General features: G+C 43.4%; 1 protein-coding gene across 1 annotated transcript in view; it reads right to left on the reverse strand.

The window, feature by feature from the left end:
- LOC137368711 (SHC-transforming protein 3-like) overlaps positions 1-21,816 on the reverse strand; it is a 253,126-nt gene that overhangs the window by 173,563 nt on the left and 57,747 nt on the right. The window lies entirely within an intron of this gene.

The following is a 21,816-nucleotide window of genomic DNA, read 5'->3' on the forward strand; positions in this document are numbered from 1 at the left end:
ATTAAATTATTTTCTTTTAAATAATTAACTCCTTCCAACATTTAAAAGCATCTAATGAAGGATCATTGACTTGAAACGTTAAATCTGTTTTTCTCTATACAGATGCTGCCTGATTTGCTGAGTACTTCCAGTATTTTCTGTCTTTATTTATTAACAACTGGTATTTATATCGTGCCTTTAATGTAGTAAAACACCCAAAGGCGCTTCACATGAGCGTTACAGACAAAATTTGACCGCAACCCACATAAGGAAATATTAAGACAGATGACCAAAAACTTGGTCAAAGAGGTAGATTGTAGCGATTTATTAAATGTATTGTTCCCAATACTGTAAACCATGACATGCTCTTTCACATCATCGATATTCAAAATCTTTAAAGGCCAAGGTGAACTAATGGCCCTGTATCACAAAGCAAATACAGCAGCATCCCTGCATTGCCATGCCTAGGCATTTTTCAACATTAAAGGTGCTATATAAATGCCAATTATTGTGGTTGTGGACAGCCCCCTGTGTTAGATGTGGCTCAAGAAAGTGTTCAGTAACTACCAATTATCTATTGACAGCTTAAATGAATGCCACATAATAAAAATCCCCATGATTAAAATGTATGTGGTGGGAAAGGGAGCCTGCGACGGGTAGACTGGTGAGGAGGAGGTGAAGTAGTTTATTCCCTTGTGTTGGTTCTCTAACCACCTACCTACCGCAAGCATGGTCTGGTAGCTATGTTCTTCAAGACTTGGTCAGCTCATTTAGTGGTAGTGCTACTGAGCCACACTTGGTGATAGAAATTGAAGTCCCCATCCAGAATATATTCTGTACCCTTGCTACACTCAGGGATTCCTCCAAGTGGTGTTCAATGTGGAGGAGCACTGATTCATCAGCTGAGGGAGAATGGTAGGTGGTAATCAGCAGGTTTCCTTACCCATGTTTGACCTGAAAACATGATACTTCATGGGGTCCGAAGTCAATATTAAGGACTTCCAAGGCCACTCCCACCTGATAGTATACCAATGCCCTGTCTCTGGTGAATCTTACCTGCCGATGGGTGGATGGTGATGGAGGAATCTGAAACATTCGCTGATAAGTTATACTGACAGAATCTGACCATGTCAGGTCGTTTCTTGACTAACATGTGAGACAGCTCTCCTAACTTTGGCACCATCCACCTAGACAAATATATGCTAGAAATAAGTGTTGGATTCTGATGAATATCATTGACTTTGAACTGGGTCTCAGATATGTCAGGTCTCAGTCTTGACCCAACCTTCCAGGAAGGTCTCAGCAGGTGCACTTGCCTAAACTCAGAGGAATTGGGATGTACCTGGAGATCACAGCCAGGTAGGAACCTGGATCCCCCAAAATAAGGGACTAAAATTATTTTATGGTGGTTTCAAGCTATCCACCTTTGAAAAGGGTCATGGGGCACCCAGATTTGTTTTTCAAAGGGAACCTGACTTGGAAACCGCACCTCCCTACAAGCTAGTAGGCTACCCCTGATGTTTCCAGGATCTTCAGCTGAGGGTGGGATGAACCACTAATGCGCTCCAAAACCAAGGAATGTGCATTAGTTGAGGCATCTCTCCCCAATCCTGTGAACTTCAGCAAACTCTTGACGGTTTTAAAGTCCCTAAAGTTGGTATCCTATGGCTCATAGACGGAAAGCAAGTCTGAAGTTAAAGTACTGACTGAAAGTACCTTCTTCATATGAACATAGCAGAGTTCCGTGGTGAATGTGATGCAATCATAACAACCAGGATCAGACTCCTGTAGTTTTTCTAGGTCACAGTTTTATAGTGTGTTTTCTATAATACTTACACACGTCTATAAACCAGATTTTGCCAGCAGTAAAATAGTTGAACAGATGGACGGAATAACTTAAATTTTAATAAAAAGATAAATATTGATACCAAACTACTAAATGTGCACCATTTCATGGCAGGTAGTGAATAGAGGAAATTTTCACAAACATATTCACAATATCACCACACATAACAATCACAATATCACTACAAATAACAACCAGAAGAACTCTTAGTCATTGTTGATAGAAAAATATCTTGAAAGAGAGAGAATGATACATTTATTGGAAACAAAAGTGTCAAAAGTGCAGGTCAGTAGTTGACTCACTAATGCTCAGCTTGTATTCAGGGAAATCAATATCAGATGCTATTTAGGATATTGTTAATGGGTTGTGTTGGTAGCATGTGCCAGCAGATCGGACATAAAAGGTTGAGATAAATGGGAACTTTTACAAATTAAAATTGATGGATTGAAAATCATACAGGGCCTGCTGACTTCTGCAATCAAATTCCTGATATACAGCCTAGCGGGTAACACTCTGGACTAAAAGCATAAATTTGTTAAGTTTATCCTTATACCATTTCTTTCTAAGAAAAACTGACATTGGTTGGAAGGTCAGACAACTTAGTCTTTGCAGCATTCAGCACAAGATTACCACTCATTCATTTTAGATAGATTCAAAACTTAATATAGGTTCATTGTAAGGCTTAATTCAGAGATGTACCTGTGTCTTTGCAGGCCCAGAGTAAGTAATTGCTGTGGTTTAAGTCCATTATCTGCACTTTGTTTATCCTTCATGCAGTCCAGTAATTGCAAGTAGGATGGAAACAGTGAAAGGGCATTTCAACATAAAGATCATTGATACAGTTCTGGAATTCTACCAAAGGCCTGGGGGACTAATTTCAATAGCCCCACCACCACCAACCGCCACCCCCCGCCCCCCCCCCCCCCCCCCCCACCACACCTCCAAAACATGCTCAGGGATCACGGCGATTGATCAAAATGCAGGCTATATGCCTCCTTTGTGATGCCTGCTCATTTCAATGATTTCAGTGTCCAACCACCACTAACCGCGCTGTTGATTGGCTGTTCCCATCAGCAGGGGTCCGATATAGTAAGTGGCAGCGCCACTTTAAGCTAGCCTGTATCTCTTAAAGGGAATATACATTGTGGTTGGAGCAGATACTAACAGTTGTGCAGGAAGTTTCACTGACCTGGGAAACACTGAGGCATGGCATAACCTTGGAGAGAGCAGGTTCCAAGGTTTTTGGAGCTGCACTGGAGGCCTTGGTGGAGGAGGAGACGAAGGAGGGTGTCCCTCCAGCCACACACTCAGAAGGCAGTGGGAGCAGATAGCCATGGATGTCAATGCCAGGGGACAAACCCTGAGGGACCTGAATGAAGTGCAGTGAGAAATTCAATGACTTCACACGAGTAGCCAAGGTCATGGAATGCATATTCTACCAACTGCACCACTCACTTCAGGCACTGCTCAATTCACCCCCATCACACACCTACCAACAGATTGTGTAAGCTTTCACCTTTTACCTTTTCTCCCTCCCCATGCCGCAACCTTATCCTTGTGACTTTCTTCTTTCAGATACCCAAGAAGTGCAACCTGGCCAAGCAGTGGTGGAACAGCTAAAACGCAGTGATGATGAAGATGCACTGTCACTCGATTTCACACTCACAGCCACCAGTTCAGATACTGAATGCATGAAATTTACAGGCTAGCATAGAGGCAGGATCTGCACATGGTGAGACACCAGGCATGAGAGGCCTGCAGCCAGGACAGGGGACAAGGATAGCGCAGGTGCCAGCTCGCCAGAGGGTGAGATGGCACACGTGTTCTGTTGCAGAAGTCTCAGATGAGGACTTTGATGGGGCAGCATACAGAATAAAGCTGATGGTTAGGCAGAAAGAAATGCCTGATGTATCGACAAGCCTGCCAAAAAGCCTGCGGTCAATGTCATGGAGGCGTCCAGCAAAAACTTGGCATAAAGCTTTACGCAGAGCTTGGAGCCCATCCTTTCCAGCATGGAAGTGGTGACCAACTCCATTAGCACACCTCTGGATGATGCACTGTCTGATGGCTGATGTCACAGCTTCCAGTGCAGGACAAGCAGCAGCCACTGAACATCTGCGTGCTGCCATACAAGGTCAGACTGCTGTCACCAAAAGTCAGCTTCCTGTCATACAAGCTCAGACTGCTACCATCATGGCTGTGGATTATAGTGCGCAAGGGGCTTACAAGTTGCCACAGCAGTCCAACAACCTGCCCCCAACACATAACTACAATTGCTGAGGTGCTGCTCCAAGGGAGTGGAAGTGGCTTCATGGAGCATGAACCTGCTGTTCTCACTCATGTCACTCCACCAGCAGCCAGTTGAGGCTGCTGCCACCAATGCAGAGATGGTGCAGTTCATTGCCACAGCTGTGCAAAATTGTCCTGCAAGGCTATCTGCAGTCATCCCTATGGAAAGTCAGCAGCCTTCCAACAGCTATACTGCAGCCAATGGGGTAGCACTACTTAGGAGCACTGCAAAAGACGAAAGGAACACGAAAGACAAGCACTGAGGGAATGCATAAGGGTGATTGACTTCTGAATGCAATATGGCATGGTTTAATTTATTAATTTGGATTGGAATGTTTACTTAGTCTTGGTTTTTATTTTCACATTCTGACCAAGTGGATATTGTGATGGTCAGTGACAGAGGGAAGGTAAGTTGTGGGGCTGTTGGCGAATGGAGAATTGGGGTTATGGTGACTGTTATCACACTTGGATAAGTTCTTCACAGCCAACTGGCCAGAAAGAGGGCGTCTAAGTTGCTTTCTCCCTCCTCTTTTCCTCCTGCTCCTCATTTGATCACTGTGTAGCTGGTGGAAAGGGCTGTGCCCTCTTATTGCAAGCTTGCACAACATGCAGGAGACCACCACGAATCTTGGCACCCACTCTGCCGAGTCCTGCAGGGCTCCTTCAGAGCAGTCCAGGCTGCGGAAGCATTGTCCCAGCATGCCAATGGTCTGCTCTATCATATTTCATATGGCAGCATGGCTTTCATTATTTGCATGCTGCTCCAGAGTGCATAGGTTAAGCACCAGAGTCATCAGTGGATAGCCCTTGTCGCCCAGTAATCACACTTTTGTGTTCCGTGGTGGCTCAATGGAGATAGCACAGAGGATTGTCGCAGAGGATTGTCGGAAAATGAAGGCATAGATAAAGGATTGTTTAGCAAACAGAAAGCAGAGAGTAGGGATAAATGGGTCTTTTTCAGATTGGCAAGTTGTACCTAGTGGAGTGCCACAGGGACCTCAACTATTTACAATCTATATCACTGACTTGGATGAAGGGACCGAATGTATGGTAGCTAAATTTGCCGATGACACAAAGATAGGAAGGAAAGTAAGTTGTCAAGAGGAGGTAAAGAGTTTACAAAAGGATATAGATAGGTTGTGAGTGGGCAAAAATTTGGCAGATGGAGTATAATGTGGGAAAATGTGAACTTGTTCACTTTGGCAGGAAGAATAGAAAAGCTGCATTCTATTTACAGGGAGAGAGATTGCAGAACTCAGTGGTACAGAGGGATCTGAGTGTCCTGGTATATGAATCACAAAAAGTTAGTACGCAACTGCAGCAAGTGATTAGGAAGGCAAATGGATGTCGGCGTTTATTGCAAAGGGAATCAAGTATAAAGGTAAGGATGTTTTACTGCAGCTCTACAGGACCTTGGTGAGACCACATCTGGAGTACTGTGTACAGTTTTGGTCTCCTTATTTGAAAAAGGATATAACTGCATTAGAAGCAGTTCAGAGAAGGTTCACTTGACTCATTCCAGGATGAAGGCTTATCTTATGAAGAAAGGTTGAACAGGTTGGGCCTATACCCATTGGCATTTAGAAGAATGAGAGGTGATCTTATTGAAATACATAAGATCCTGAGGGGACTTGATAGTGTGGATACCGGGACGATGTTTCCTCTTGTGGGGGAGACTAGGACTAGGGGATACAGCTTAAGAATAAAAGCTCTCCCTTTTAAGATGGAGATGAGGAGAAATTTTTTCTCTCGAGCATCATTAGTCTGTGGAAATCTCTTCCGCAGAAAGCTGTGGAGGCTGTGTCATTGAATTTATTCAAGGCTGAATTAGATAGATTTTTGATAGACAAGGGATTCAAGGGTTATGGGGGGCAGACAGGAAGGTGGAGTTGAGACCACAAACAGATCAGCCATGATCTTATTGAATAGCGGGACAGGCTCGAAGGGTGCAATGGCCTATTCCTGCTCCTAAGTCCTATGTTCCTATGCATCATGACTGCTGCCAGGATACCAGGCATTGACCTGCATGACTTGTTGCCTAGGGTTACATACCAGCTGGGCGTCGAGGGAGTGGAATCCCTTTCGGTTCTGGTTTAAGGCAGAATTGACATGTGTGCCCACAAAGTGATGTGTATGCAGTCAATGGCACCCTGCAACTTGGGGAAGCCTGTAATCCTAACAAATTCATGTGCTTACTCTGCCTGCTTCTTTGTAGCGAGAGAATGAAATGTAGTTAACTCTCTTTGAGTAGAGAGCCTCTGTGATGTCCCTTAAGCAACAGTGAATGGCAAACTGCAAGATGTTGCCTATCTCCAGCTCTAGCCTGGAAGAGCCAGAAGCATAAAAGTTCTTTGCAGTCTCTTGCAATGTGATACTTCCCTTGCTTTGAGGTTGTAGTTGTGGCTGCAGTAAGTGGCAGATTTCATTGAGGATGTCCTTAATGAAGCAAAGGCTTTTCTTACATTGTTGATCACTGATGTTCAGGTAAAGAATTGCTCTCTGAACATCCTGTACAGATATGACTTCCTACTGGGAGCCCTTCTTCCCCTCCTTCTCTTCCCTCTTCCAGCAGCTGATCTTGCTCTGCACAACCTCTCCAAGTCATGCTGTATTCCAAGGGGAATGCCTACTAATGCACACATGTCTGGGAGCAACTGGTTTGTGCAGAAGTCTTGAAGTCAGCAACATGTCCTTCAGCACCTGCCATACCCCTCCCTGTAGACTTTTCCAATTTCAAACAACTACAGAAGGCATCAAACAATTGTAGAATCAAAGTAACAAGCCAGAAGTAATCAACTAGCAACCGATAAGTAGTTGATGACCCCTTTAAATAACACTAGTGGGGATGCCCTTCCTGCTGCTGAACGCATGGCGAGGTTAAGAGGGCGTTAGCTGGAGTGTTGAACTCCAAAATAGTATCAAATCAGCGTTGCATGCTGATTGACATCATGATCTGCCTGCTCTGCATATTTCCAGTGGACATTCACTGTGCGCATGCTAATGCCCTCACCAATATGGCATGTGGTGCAATTCTCCCCCATAAATGTGCATGTGTGCTGCAGATGTCATTTTGGTGCTCTGAGGGCACTCATGCAAAAAATGGCTGCAAACTATCCCAATTTGTCACGCAGAGTATTGTAGTAGCTTTAACCAAAGGATTCCTTTCCATTCTTGTGGTTGCGGAAGCCTTAAGAAGCCACTCCGGCCAGGGTCCCTTTAATGGAAATCCTTTCCTTTGACTGATGTGGCATGTCATCCCACCCACCCTTTCTGAATGGCCAGGAAACCCAGAAGGAGGATGCTAATACCGTGGTTGAGTTAAAGAGCCGTTGCAAAGCCCGTTTCAATGAGAGACAGGTTCCTGAACCGTTACCGGCCTCCCCGCTGTGTACGGGTCTGTTAAGATAATATTCTGCCCAATGTTTCAAGTTGATGACCTATCATCAGAACCTTTGATCAGATTCTCTCTCCACAGATGCTGTCTGACCTGTTGGGTACTTCCACTTTTTTCTGTTTTCATTTCAGCCTTCCAGTATCTGCAATATTTTGGTTTTGCATTTATATGACATACTTTGTCTATTTTCAGTTGCCACAGATAATCTTAAATTGTAAATTTTAAAATGTTTTGTTAGACTTGTAACACTTGAAGTGAAGAAAATCAGTGGCAGAAAGGAGACCCTCAGCCTAGCAGCAAAATGTGAGAAACATGCGAAAAGAAGGTTGTAGGTGCAAATTCCACTCTAGGATTTGAGCATAGCACCCAGGTTGACAGTCCGGTGCAGAACTGAGGATGAGATGTCAATGAGATGCTGTTTGCTTATTCCAGTGGTTCAGATGGATGTTAAAGATCCCAAAGCACTATTCTGGCATCACAGACATTATTCCCTCAATCTATACTACTAAAAAGTTAAGTGATAATTTATCTCATTATGTAATCTTGCTGTGCGCCACATGGCTGTCATGTTTGTCTACATAACAGCAGTCACTGACATAACAGTCATTTCAAAGTAATTCACTATATGTGAAACATTTTGGGTCACATTGGGATAAATTATTATATAAAGGCAAGGTGGTTATTCTAGCATAACCCATCCAGCAGAGAACTGATAAGATAGGATCAGTTGCCCAGTTTACACCAGACCTGATTTTCAATGGAAATTCAAATTGGGTAGGGTGTAAAATGGGTGGCTGGTCAATCCCATCAGATTCTCGAAGGACAATTTAGGTTAATATTACGCCCAAGTCTTTCTTGATCAAAAATGAACAACAGAGTAGCACTTCTGCTAATCCACGATACATTATGATGCCATCATGTCCAGCTGGTTTTATCATCCATAAGGCCACACTAGATGTCACAATGCACCTGCCTATCCCATGTTGAGCTCTCAGTCATCTTCTAAGGAGCAGGTCAATCCTGTTTATGCATAATGCTACCTAACCGTATTTACTTGGGACTGCTGTGTGACCTGTACATCAAAATTATAAACATATGAAAGGTTTGTGTGACTTTATACGAACAATAATTGATCCCTATAGGCATGCCCTTTACATATGTGTGCTCTGTGACCTTATATGTATTGTGAACTCAGTTCTGGATACCTTGCAGTGCCAATAACTTTTTTAAAATAAAAGACTGGGTTTTCAAAAATGAAACTGCAAAATCCCTTTCCTTTCATGAGGTCATGATGAATGTTCTTTACTTTAGTGAACAATATGAGTCCGATTGGTTTATTGTCCCCACTTAGAAGAAACCATAAAAACATTTAATGAAATGTATGATTTGTTATTTATGCTGAAATTAGCATTGCAGGGGTCCCATGGTACTCATACAGTTAATGTAAATACATTTTTATTTTCTCCACAGGCTAAAACTGTCTCTGGCTTTGCCCATGTGGAACGTAGTCATGCTCATTTACAGTTAATGACTGAGGCCCATTCAGGATGATGACCTGGATGGGGCTGATGCACGCTCAAAGTTCTTGTACTCATGATGACTATCTTCATTACTGATAAATACCTACAGTGACTCCAGTTAATCAGATTCTAAAAAGACAAGGAAGAATGTCCTCTTTTCACCAGAAAGGATTTTAAACTCAGATTCTTGGCTACGTGTAATACACTTCATGATAACATTAAAACCTAAGAACTAGGAGCAGGAGTAGGCCATATAACCCTCGAGCCTGCTCCGCCATTCAATAGGATCATAGCTAAACTTTTACATCAACTCCACTTTCCCACCCCCATCCCCATATCCCTTGATTCCTTTAGTGCCTAAGAATCAATGATCTCAGTCTTGAATAGACTCAATAACTGAGCATTCGCAGCCTTCTAGGGTAGAGAATTCCAAAGAATCACAACCCTCTGAGTGAAGAAATTTCTCCTCATCTCAGTCCTAAATGGCTGACCCCTTATCCTGAGACAGTGACCCTGTGTTTCTCCAACCAGGGGAAACACCCTGTCAAGCCCTCTAAGAATAGTATACATTTCAATGATTTCACCTTTCATTCTTCTAAAGTCCAGAGAATATAGCCTCATTCTACTCAATCACTCCCCATATGTTAGCCCTCTCACTTCAGGAATCAATCTAGTGAACCTTTGTTCTACCCACTCTATGACAAGTATATTCTCCCTTAGCTAAGGAGACCAAAACTGTACACAATACTCCAGGTGTGGTCTCAGCAAAGCCCTATATAATTGAAGCAAGGCCTATACTATAAGTCCCTAGCAAAAAGGCTAACATACTGTTTGCCTTCTTAATTGCTTGCTGTACCTGCATGTTAATTTTCTGCGATTTGTGTACAAGGACCCCAAAATCTCTCTGAATACCAAGTCTTACAAGTCTCCCAACTTTTAAAAAATATTCTGCTTTTCCATTCTTTCTACCAAAGTGGATAATTTCACACTTCACCACATTATTCTCCATCTACCACTGTCTTTCCCAATCACTTATTCAGTCTATGTCTTTTTGTAGCCTCTTTACATCCTCCTTAAAGCTTATTTTCCCACTGAGCTTTGTAGCATCAACAAACTTGGATATATTACACTCGGTCCCCTCATCTAAGTCATTGATACAGACTGTAAATAGCTTTTAGTCCCATTAATTTCTCCAGTACTTTTCCTTTATTAATATTAATTATTTTAAGTTCCTCACTCTCATTTAACCCTTGTTTCTCCACAGTCCCTAATATGTTCTTTGCACCTTCTACTGCGAAGACGGACACAAAATACTTTGCTATGACCAGGTGAGAAATGTCGAGGGGTCTGTTACTATTTTCACCTGGTCTTATTGTAACCAGGTTTAATTTTAAACACACTGTGTTTTGAGCTCCCCTTTTTGTGAATCCTTGTTCACAGTTTTCCAATTATAAGACAAAGAAATCAATTCACACAGACTTTTTCAGATTTAAAGAAGAAAGATGAAATTTTATTAAAACTTAAACTCTAATATGGTTCATGCCTATGGATATATGACGCGCCCACGCTAGCATGCACACGCGATATCACCTGCACATAGGAACAGAAAAAAAGAGGAAAATATAGTAGAGAGGGGTTTGAGGCAATATCTTGTTATGGTGCTTCGAGCTCATTGTAGTCCTTTTGTAAGTAGTCTTGCCTTTCGTTGGGGCCCAGTAGTCTTCTTAAAACCTTGTTCATATAAGAAACTTTTCTCTCTTTGAGTTTCATGTGTTTTCACAAGATTCAGTTCTCTGGGTAGGAAATGGAAGCAGGCAGACAGGAGAGGCTATAATTCTTGCTTCAGTTCCAGGAGAGATCTTTACTCTATGAGCACACGGCTTTGTCTCTTCCAATTCCTTTGTTGGGAGTTCAAATTCAAAAAAACTCCCAGGTTGTCCAGCAGGTTAGTCATGTGACTAGCTCCTTATATGGAACAGTCTGTCCTGTGAGGTTTGTGGATTGTACCTTAGCAGTCTCTGGAATGCTAGCTCCCCCCACTTTCAACATCTGGTAATCAAAAGTTCATTGTTGGTTGAATGAGTCAGGGCATGGCCCTTTGTCCCTTGTTCCAACACTGTCAGTTACCATGGAAATGTCTTTCCGGTCAGGTGCTTGCATTTTAAGTTTTAATGTTCATGTGGTGAAAGCCTGTGTGCCTCAATCTTGGCAGGTGGGGGGTTTGCCTGACAACTTATTTAACATCTCTGCCATTTCTTTATTCCCTGTTATAATTTCTCTCGTCTCTGCCACATTTACTTTCACTAATCTTTTCCATACTTTGTAAAAACTCTTCCAAACTGTTTTTATATTTCTTGCTAGTTTACTTCCATATTCTATTTTCTTTCTCTGTATAAATTTCTTGGTCATCCTTTCCTGATTTTTAAAACCCACCCAATCCTCAGGTGTGCCATTCTTCTTGACAAAATTGTAAGCCTCTTCTTTTAACCTAATACTACCTTTAACTTCTCTAGTTAGCCACAGTTGTACCACTTTTCCAGTGGAGTTTTCATTGCTCAAGGGAATGTATATTTGATAAGGAGGTCAGCAATGGCAGCAAAGGCTATAGAGAGACTGTTATCAGCTAAAAAGAGGCCAAAGGCTTCCTTGAGAGGCTGAGCAAGCACTTCTGCAGCTCCTGCCCACAAGGAGTGCTCCTACTTGGGGAAACCCATCTGGCAGCATCTAAATTTATATCAGGCTCCCAATTACACTGTGGGAACCTGATTTAAATATGTTAATGAAGTACCATATCACTCCAAGACAAGATACTAACATGCCTTGCTTCTCACCAATGTAAAAACAGTGACAGATGCATGCATGTCAGGTTGCATGTCAAGTTCTGGTCACCTTCAGTGGAAGGACATAATTGCTCTGGAGAGAGTGCAGAGGAGATTTGTAAGAATGCTGCCAGGCCTTGAAAGTTGCAGCTATGAGGAAAGATTGGATCGGCTAGGGATGTTTCCCTTAGAACAGAGGAGGCTGAGGGGTGACTTAATTGAGGTGTATAAAATTATGAGGGGCCTAGAGTAGTCAGGAAGCACAGGAAGCACCTGTTTCTCCTAATGGAGCGGTCAATTACCAGGAGGCACAGATTTAAGGTGATTGGTAGAAGGATTAGAGGGGACACGAGGAAAAACTCTTTCACCCAGAGGGTGGTGGGGTCTGGAATGCACTGCCAGGAATGGTGGCGGAGGCAGAAACCCTCAATTGTTTTAAAAGGTACCTGGACATGTACCTGAAGAAAGGTAATCTGCAAGGCTATGAACTGGGTGCTGGAAGGTGGGATTAGATTGGGTGGCTAGTTTTTCCAGCCAACGCAGACATGATGGGCTGAATGGTCTCCTTCTGTGCCGTAACTTTTCTCTGGTTCTATGCTGTCACATTTCATGTTTTTCGGGGTTTAACCCCACCCCTCTACCAACCTCATCCTATCTGTCGTGGGAGGGGGGTAATATCAAGAGTCATTATTTCATTATTTTCTACTATCATATTTCAATAACAATTTTAGTGTAATTTCAAGGGTGGTTTACAGGGACTAACTTACAACAAAATGCAATTTGTTGGAATTAGGTATCAGTGGAAAGTTTTCTACTGCTTTTAAAAAGCATTTAAAAAGGAGGCCATGGAGCCAACTATCATGGCCTCTACTGGAAGCACTCAAAAGAAAATCATAGAGCTGAACTTACCATTCCATTTCTGCTCTTGATTCACTTACCAGATATTTCATTCTGGCCTTCACATGGACATCCCAGAAACACACAAGCTTCAGGCAGAGCTTACTTGTAATATGAAAATTGGGGTTCTATGATGTATATAAAACCCTGATGCAATTTTGGTACCTAGCAGAGAGCAGCCTTACATGCAGTCCTTATAGACACTGCTATAGGCCACTCCAAAACAGGTAAGTTTCTGTTTTACTCATTTTTGTTGGGCTGGGAGGATCATGAATGCTTGTCTGGCCCACAAAAATCTTCCATCCCACTGCCAACCTGTCCTCACCACAACACTTCATGCTTCTCTCCTCTACGAGCATTAGTTCAGCAGTCGCAACTCACTGCTCCTCAAAGTCTGCTGTCCAATATTGCACTATATCAAGTACATGAGCAAAGAATCCAGGTTGCTTCTCACCCAGTTACAATAAAGGTCAGAACTGCTACCATCCCTCTCTGTAATAAAAGCAAAATACTGCAGATGCTGTAACCTGAAATAAAAACAGGAAGTGCAGGAAATACTCAGCAGGTCTGGCAGCATCTGTGGAAAGAGAAACTGAGTTGATGTTTCGAGTCAGATATGACTTCAGAACTTCAGGTTCTGAAGAAGTCATATCTAACATGAAACGTCAACTCTGTTTCTCTCTCCACAGATGCTGACAGACCATCTTTTTCTGGTTACTCTTCCTCCACATTCTTACTCACTCATTTATTCACATGCATATATTTTTGCCCCTTCCATAAATTCCCAAATTTATACCTCTGACCTGAATTGACGCAACTTCTTCACAAAGTTTTCATGTCTATTAATGCGATTCAGTAATACTACTGCAGGAATATTCTGACTGCTTGTTCAGCTGTGCATCATCTCTAACACATCGGAGTTCCAAGCATGCATTATAGGGGTAATTTATCACAGTTCTGTTCCAGATTGGAGCTCACTATTGAGAAGTCAGAGCTAGAACTATAAAATATAGGGCCAATTTTGCACCCAACACTCTTATCTCACATGGCTCCACATCAGGAGCAGATTCTCACAAAATTACCCCACTGCCTCATTGCAAATGTGCTAAAATAGGTTGAAAAATGAATTATCATTTTACACACAGTCAGCATGCTTAATTAAATCGCAGGTCATGCTAGGTCATTTGTTTCTGAATTTAAAGCTGGACCAGGATGTTTCTTGAAAAATAAAAGGTGGCTTTGTTATTTTGTGGTATTTTAAATATTACATTACCCTACGTTTTGCAATACAGAGGTATTTAGAGGGAATTATTAGTCGGACATCTTTAACAACAATAACAACGACAACACAATAGCATAAGATAACATTTTAACAAAATGATAATCTTGACACCTGACTCTATTCAGTAACAGCCTGGAACATGAGCCTAGTTTCAACAAATGAGAAGAATCAAATTCATCCAACAATGCAAAGATTTATTTTTAATACAGGCTCAGAAATTCTGCAGGGGTGCTAGCCTGTGCTAGCAGAGCAGAACTACACAAAACCCATGTGTTTAACTGCAGGCACCAATTTTCAGTGAAGAGTCATTTGCACACATGGGGCAGGCTGCCATAGCCTACAAGAATGCTTCAGTGGTGTCTGCTCCAATCAGCCCTTGCAAACTACAGAGGCCCACAGCGACTCCACCTGGTGGCACTTGGAGAACCTATCAGGCTGATGATAAAAATAGGCTGTCACATTCTTCATCCAAAAGGAGCGACTCTGCCTCAAAACAGAAGGTAATCAATCCCCTCCTGGATCAATTACCATAGTTTGGGGGCTTTCAAAAGGCCTCAGTGGGACTCATGGCAGGTCTCAACTGGCAAGAGTTCCACCATGGATATGGAAGGGCAGAATGACAGAAAGTAGCCTAGAAACTGACACAGACACAACACCTTGACAGAAGGGAGTGGGGAGAAGATCTGTCCCCATAAGAAAATTGCTGGATGGAGGGAACAGGGCTTTATCCTACATTCTGGTGCCTAATCCAGAGATCTGTCAAGGTTCCACTTTTGTTTAAAACATAATGTTGGGCCACTTCTCACGGTATTTCAATCTAAACCTGCTCTCCTGAAACTGGCAGGGTCCTTCTTTAAATTTCCTGATCAGGCTTCAATAATAGTATTGTTACGATCACTCAGACCTCACTCCACCAAGGTCAGGGGGTTTGGCACTCACCTCAGGCGCTGCCACTCCAGGTTAATCCAGGGCCTAACCTCAAATATCCTTCAAAGCAGTTTAATAACAGCCTCTGATGTTTACTCATGGCCACTCCTGAAATATTGGTGATTCTTGAGTTCTGATAAAATATACATGGCTCAAAATTCAGCATGAATTATGCTGGTCTCCCACCATAACTTCAACGAGAGACCATGGTATCCCTTGGAAAACAAAGGATGCTCATTTGCACTAGGTCTCTTCCATTCTGGGAATTTGCTGTTTGCCTGCATGGGGCAGTAAGTCTGTCTATTCTTTACTAGGCAAATGATGGTGAAGCTGAGGAGCCAGGGGTGGGATTCCCTATTCTGTGAGCTACCAATCTTCAGGATTAGTCGGGACCCAGCATTTTCTGGTCACCTGGTGCCCTGAAGAGGAGTTTTAAAACACTTTTTTTCCAGCAGATCAGCCCCTCATTCAGGAGGTATGAGGGCCATGGCCAGGCATGAGAGGAGGTGCTTGGACAACATCTCCCCATCACAAGGGGGGTGGCATTGGAGTGCCTGGTAATCAAGACAGGCAAGGACTGGAGATATGCCTGAATGACACTTGCACATATGTGTCCCATGGAAATGAGGTGCCTTCCCATTTATTCTGCAAGCTCCAGCACTGGTGGCACCCACTTTCACAATCCTAGCATAGTTACCAAGTTAATGATCCATGGCATTTTCAGGCCACACTGATAATGACTCCTTCATCAACAGAGAATCCATGTAGAACACAGTCAGCATTAAAAAAAACTGCATTTCTGCAATTATGGAAAACAAATAAGAAAACTAAAAAAATGTTTTATTCATTCATGGGATGTGGGTGTCACTGGCCAGACCAGCATTTATTGCCCATCCCTAATTGCCCTTGAGAAGGTGGTGGTGAGCTGCCTTTTTGAACCGCTGCAGTCCATGTTGGTTATGTAGACCCACAGTGCTGTTAGGAAGGGAGTTCCAGGATTTTGACCCAGCGACAGTGAACGGCGATATAGTTCCAAGTCAGGATGGTGTGTGACTAGGAGGGGAACTTGCAGGTGGTGGTGTTCCCATACATTTGCTGCCCTTGTCCTTCTAGTTGGTAGAGGTCACGGTTTGGAAGGTGTTGTCTAAGGAGCCTTGGTGCATTGCTACAGTGCATCTTGTAGATAGTACTCACTGCTTCCGCTGTATGTCTGTGGTGGAGGGAGCGAATGTTTGTGGATGGGGTGCCTATCAAGCGGGCTGCTTTGTCCTGGATGGTGTCGAGCTTCTTGAGCATTGTTGGAGCTGCACCCATTCAGGCAAGCAGAGAGTATTCCATCACACTCCTGACTTGTGCCTTGTAGATGGTGGACAGGCTTTGGGGAGTCAGGAAGTGAGTTACTCGCCGCAGGATTCCTAGCCTCTGACCTGCTCTTGTAGCCATGGTATTTATATGGCTACTCCAGTTCAGTTTCTGGTCAATGGTAGCCCCTAGGATGTTGATAATGGGGATTCAGCGATGGTAATGCCATTGAATGTCAAGGGGAGATGGTTAGATTCTCTGTTGTTGGAGATGGTCATTGCCTGGCACTTGTGTGGCGCAAATGTTACTTGCCACTTATTAGCCCAAGCCTGGATATTGTCCAAGTCTTGCTGCATTTCTACACGGACTGCTTCAGTATCTGAGGAGTTGCGAATGGTGCTGAACATTGTGCAATCATCAGCAAACATCCCCACTTCTGGCCCTATGATTTAAGGAAGGTCATTGATGAAGCAGCTGAAGATAGTTGGGCCTAGGACACTACCCTGAGGAACTCCTGCAGTGATGGCCTGGAGCTGAGATGATTGACTTCCAACAACCACAACCATCTTCCTTTGTGCTCGGTATGACTCCCCCTGAATCCCATTGACTTCAGTTTTACTAGGGCTCCTTGATGCCAAGGGCAGTCACTCTCATCTCACCTGCTGGAATTCTGAAATAAAACCGAAAACATTGGAAATTCCAGCAGGTCAATTTGTATAGAAAACAAATGAAAGTTTGCATCTGAAATGTTAATTTATCTTTCTCTTTCAGATGCTGACAGACCTACGAGGCATTCCCAACTTTGTTTTTATTTAATATTCCATTTGCAACTTCACAGTCTGCAGTTTTGGATGTATTCTAATAGCAGAGGAGGGTTATATAACTTATGTGTAGGTATCTTCTGGATGTACAGGAACTATATAAAGAACCGTCTACTGTGAAATTTACAATGTGTTCTTTGAAATGCAGAAACAAGAGATTACTAAATTGCAGAATTACTGAGTGACTCATGAATGATTCACCAGAGAATCGTGGCAATTTAACTTTAGACTTGTTTATAATGCTTTATGCTTTGCTAAAGTGTATCAACAACAAGTTTGCAGTTATATAGCACCTAAAGTATGGAAAAGCATCCCAGGATTCTACACAGAGGTGTAATCAGACAAAAATGGATGCTGTGGTGAAGCAAGAGATATTGGGAAGGGTGACTAAAACTTTTGGCAAAGACGTGAGTTTTAAGGAGGGTCTTAAAGGAAGACAGAGACAGTGATAGCAAAGTTTAAGGAGAAATTCCAGAGCTTAAGGCCAAGGATGCTAAAGACACTGTTGCCAGTGTTGGGTGAAGGCATTGGGAAATGCATGAGAGGCCAGAGTCAGAGAAACAGAAAGTTCTGGAAGGGGTGTTGGGCTGAAGGAGGATACAGAGTCAGAGAGAAGCAATGTCATGAAGGAATTCAATCATAAGGATAAGAATTTTAACTGGAGGCTGAGGAACTGGGGCAAATGTTGGTCAGCAAAGACATGGGTGTGAAGTGAGCAGGACTTTGTGTGTGATAGATTTCAGGGGCTAGTGTTTTGGGTGAAATAAACTTTATGGAGCACAGGAAGCCAGCAAGGAGAACATTGGAATAGTTGAGTCCAGAGGCAGCAAAGTCATGGATGAAGCTTTTAGCAGCTGATGGGTGAAGACACGGACAGAGATGGGTGATATTATGGATGTGGAAGTAGGCTCTCTTTGTGATGAAGAAAATATGGCATCAGAAGCTCAGCTAAGGGTCGAATGTTACCTAGGCTGCGAAATGTCTGGTTCATTTTGGGACAGTTTCCATGAAGAGGCATGGAATTAGTGACAAAGATACAAAGCTTGTAGTAAGGACCAAAGACAATGGGCTGAATCATAACCCCCAAAAATGGTGGGGTTGAGGTCAGGTAACATGTTAAAACTTGGAAAATCTCCAAAACCCAACCCCAACTCACCTCCAATCCTATCACTTTCACGTTTAACACAAGGGGCAGGCAGCCAAGTCACTCTCAGAGGCCAATTAAATATTTTAATGAGGGTGTCAGCATCTGATTCAATCTGCAGGTTTAACACTAGCTGGCTGGGTTCCCAAGGCCTGGGGAAACTCAGGAGCTGGGGGAGGTGAGGGCAGCATTAGGAAGGTAAGTCTTTCCTCCCTGCCCCCAAGCTCACCCAATTCAGCTCCCCACCACCCACTCCCCTCCCTGGGGGTTGGGATCACCCTCTCCCCCAATACATCAGGAATTGGGCCCTCCTGGACTCACACATCCTCACCACCAGGGTCAGGGATCAAACCCTCTCCCTGCCCATGCTCCCACACCCCTACTAGAAGCAGCAGGAGACATACCTGTGGCTGCAGCCTGCTCCAGAATGTTCTCCACCCAACTGGAAGTCAAGCCTGTCAATCAGGCTGACATCTGGCCGGGGATCTTATCAAAGGAAAACTACACAGATTATGGTGTCAAAACTCCACAGCATGCGGAGAAATTCGACGCTCCAGTCTCTGCCCACCTGCCCCCCACATCGGTGGCCCACCCAATCAAGATCGGAGCCAATTTTTGGTCATCCAATGTTTGACTTTAGTAAAGTGTGGCTCATCCAAGATTGGAGGTGGGTTGGGGTTGAGTTTTGGAGAGTTTCCAAGTTTTAGCATGTTACCTGATCTCAACCCATTCATTTTTGGGGGTTATGATTCAGGCCATTGTCTTTGGTCCTTACTACAAGCTGTGTATCTTTGTCACTAATTCCATGCCTCTTCATGGAAACTGTCCCAAAATGAACCAGACTTTTAGCAACCTGTGTAGTATGACAGCACAGAGGCAATGGATAGGTTGGGCGGATGGTGGAAAGGTAGAGCCAAGTGTACTTATGGAAGCTAATCCAATTTCTTCAGATGATGATGCCAAGAGGCAGTGTGTAAGCTGAGGAATAGGAAGAGAGCAAGGACAGATCCTTGTGGAACTTCAGAGATAATGGTGTGGGTGAATTTTAACTTTTGGACCCTGTTACAACCAGGTGAGAAAGCGGTCTAGGGTTCCCTCTCAGCCTTCACCTGGTCATACCAAAACGCGGTTTAATTTTGAACACACCATGGTTTAGCTCTGCTTTGGTGAATCCTTGTTCACTGCTTTCCAATTGTAAGGCAAAAAAAACAGCCAAACAGGTTTTCTTAGGTTTAAAGAAGAAAGGCTGAACTTTATTAAACTTAAACTCTAATTCAGTTAACGCCTACGGATACATGATGCGCCTACGCTAGCATGCATACGCGATACATGCAGATAGAGACAGAAAAAAGCAGAAGAACTAAAGTAGAAAAGTTTGAGGCAATATCTGAAGATGGTTTTAGTTACTGCTCTTCGAGCTCGCTGTACAGTCCTTGCTTGTAGGTAGGTCTTACTTTTCGTTGGGGCCCAATATTCTTCTTAAACTTGGTCCGATGGAGGAGACTTTTCTCTCTTGAGGCTCATGTGTTTTCAGTGAGTCTGTGGCTTGTGAGAAAAAGATGGGAGCAGACAGGAGAGGTCTTCTCAGTCCAGGAGCAAACAGTCTCTCTGAGTTCAAAAACTGTCTGTGCACAATTCAAAAACTTCCAATTTGGCCAGCAGGTTAGTCATGTGACCAACTGGTGTAACCACTTCTGGGTTTGTGGATTCTCTTGTCCTAGTAGACCCTAGAATGTCTCTTCTTACACACAATACCTGGTGATCAAAGTCCATTTTAGGTTGAGTGCTTAAGGGAAGTAACCTCTCTTGTCTCCATTGGTATGCAAATGTCCTCCATCCAAGTGTCTGGCAGCCCTTGTAACAGGCATTCTCTTCTTCCCAGCAACAATTTGAAATTTAATGTCCATATGGTGAAATCAATATGCTTCATGCTTAACAGGTTGGGGCCCAGCATGACAGACCCGTTGCAGTGGGGAAGCCAGCAACAATTCAGGATCCTAAAAGATCATGGAATGGGTTTTGCCATGGCGCTTTAACTCAACCACCGCTTCCAATTTCCTGACCAGTCGGACAGGACAAGCATGGTGATGACCCGCACCTGACTGTTCAAGCCTCGGTATTTAAAGGGATCCCAGCGAGGGACAGAATGGATCCACTCTACAATTATCAGGAGAGAGAGGGTCCTAGTTTCAGAATGAACTATATCACATTCCAACTTAATGTGAAATTCTATCATATTATGGTCACTATTTCCCAAAGGTTCCTTTACAGCAAGGTTATTAATTAGCCCTTTCTCATTACATAATACTAGGATGTTTCCCATGGTTGGTGAGTCTAGAACCAAGGGACCGTAGTCTCAGAATAAGGGGTAGGCCATTTAAGACTGAGATGAGGAGGAATTTCTTCACTCAGAGGCTGGTGAATCTTTGGAATTTTCTATGCAAGAGTGGTGTGGGAACCCAATCATTGAATATGTTCAAGACAGAAATCAATAGATTTCTGGATACTAATGACATCAAGGGATATGGGGATAGCATGGGAAAGTGGCATTGAGGTGGATGATCAGCCTGTTGGTCTGGCCCTAGCGAACCCGCCTAACTTATCTTGGGTCTGGGCTTCAGTGCTGGGCCTGGGTCCAAGGCTTCTTGCATTACCGGCAATGGCCACCACTCCCAGTGGTTCTGCCAATACTGCTGAGCTGCCGGCCCTGTGATTGGCTGGCAGCTCTTGGAGGCAGGATCCCCGTCTTTAAAGGAAGGAGGATCCTGGCACTGGGCTGTTAATTGGCCTGGTACCATACTATCATGCTGGGGGAGCTCCAAATGGCCAAGGTGGGGATCCCCCTGCCTTTTCGGCCCAGCAACCGGAGCCCCGCTGTTGACATAAAATTCAGCCCTTCAATGTGAAGAAGTGTTTCTTAAGTGTTGCTCTCCTGAATGGCTTGGCTCTGATTTTAAGGTTACATCACCTTGTCTTAAACTTTCCACCAGTGGAAAAAGTTTCTCTTTATCTACTCTATCAATTTCTTTCAAAATCCCTTCAATCAGATCACCCGTTAACCTTCTATATTACAGGGAATACTATCTTAGTTTACATAAGGCAGGATTTTCCTGTCTGTTTGGCCCCTCTAAAATTTTATTTCAAGCTTACCCTTCTGAATGTGCCCCCACATTGAGGTGCGCTCTCAATCTCCTACCTGCCTCAGCAGTGCCCAGCTCTCCTGGTGGGGCTGCTGAGGCTTCAGACCTGCTGGTCCTGTAATTGGCTTCTGATCGCCCGTGTTCCTAGCCTTCCCCATTTAAAAAATACTTGGATCTGTACTTCTCAAGTCCAAAATGGATGATGTCACACTTATCTGAGTTGAAATCCATCTGCCACAGCTTTGCCCAATCACTTAATCTGCTAATGTTTCTGTAATGTTTCTGTAATTTTATGCTCCCGTTTACACTATTACTATCAACAAGGGAGCAGGCCATACTAGATTTCACAATGAGTAATGATTCAGACTTAGATAAATGTTCCCTTACTGTTAGGTTATTAACTAACAATGATCATAATATGGTCAAATTCAATGTTAGTTTGAAAAGAGGAAACTT

The sequence above is a fragment of the Heterodontus francisci genome, chromosome 4 (assembly GCF_036365525.1).
Source record: "Heterodontus francisci isolate sHetFra1 chromosome 4, sHetFra1.hap1, whole genome shotgun sequence".
NCBI classification, from domain to species: domain Eukaryota; kingdom Metazoa; phylum Chordata; class Chondrichthyes; order Heterodontiformes; family Heterodontidae; genus Heterodontus; species Heterodontus francisci.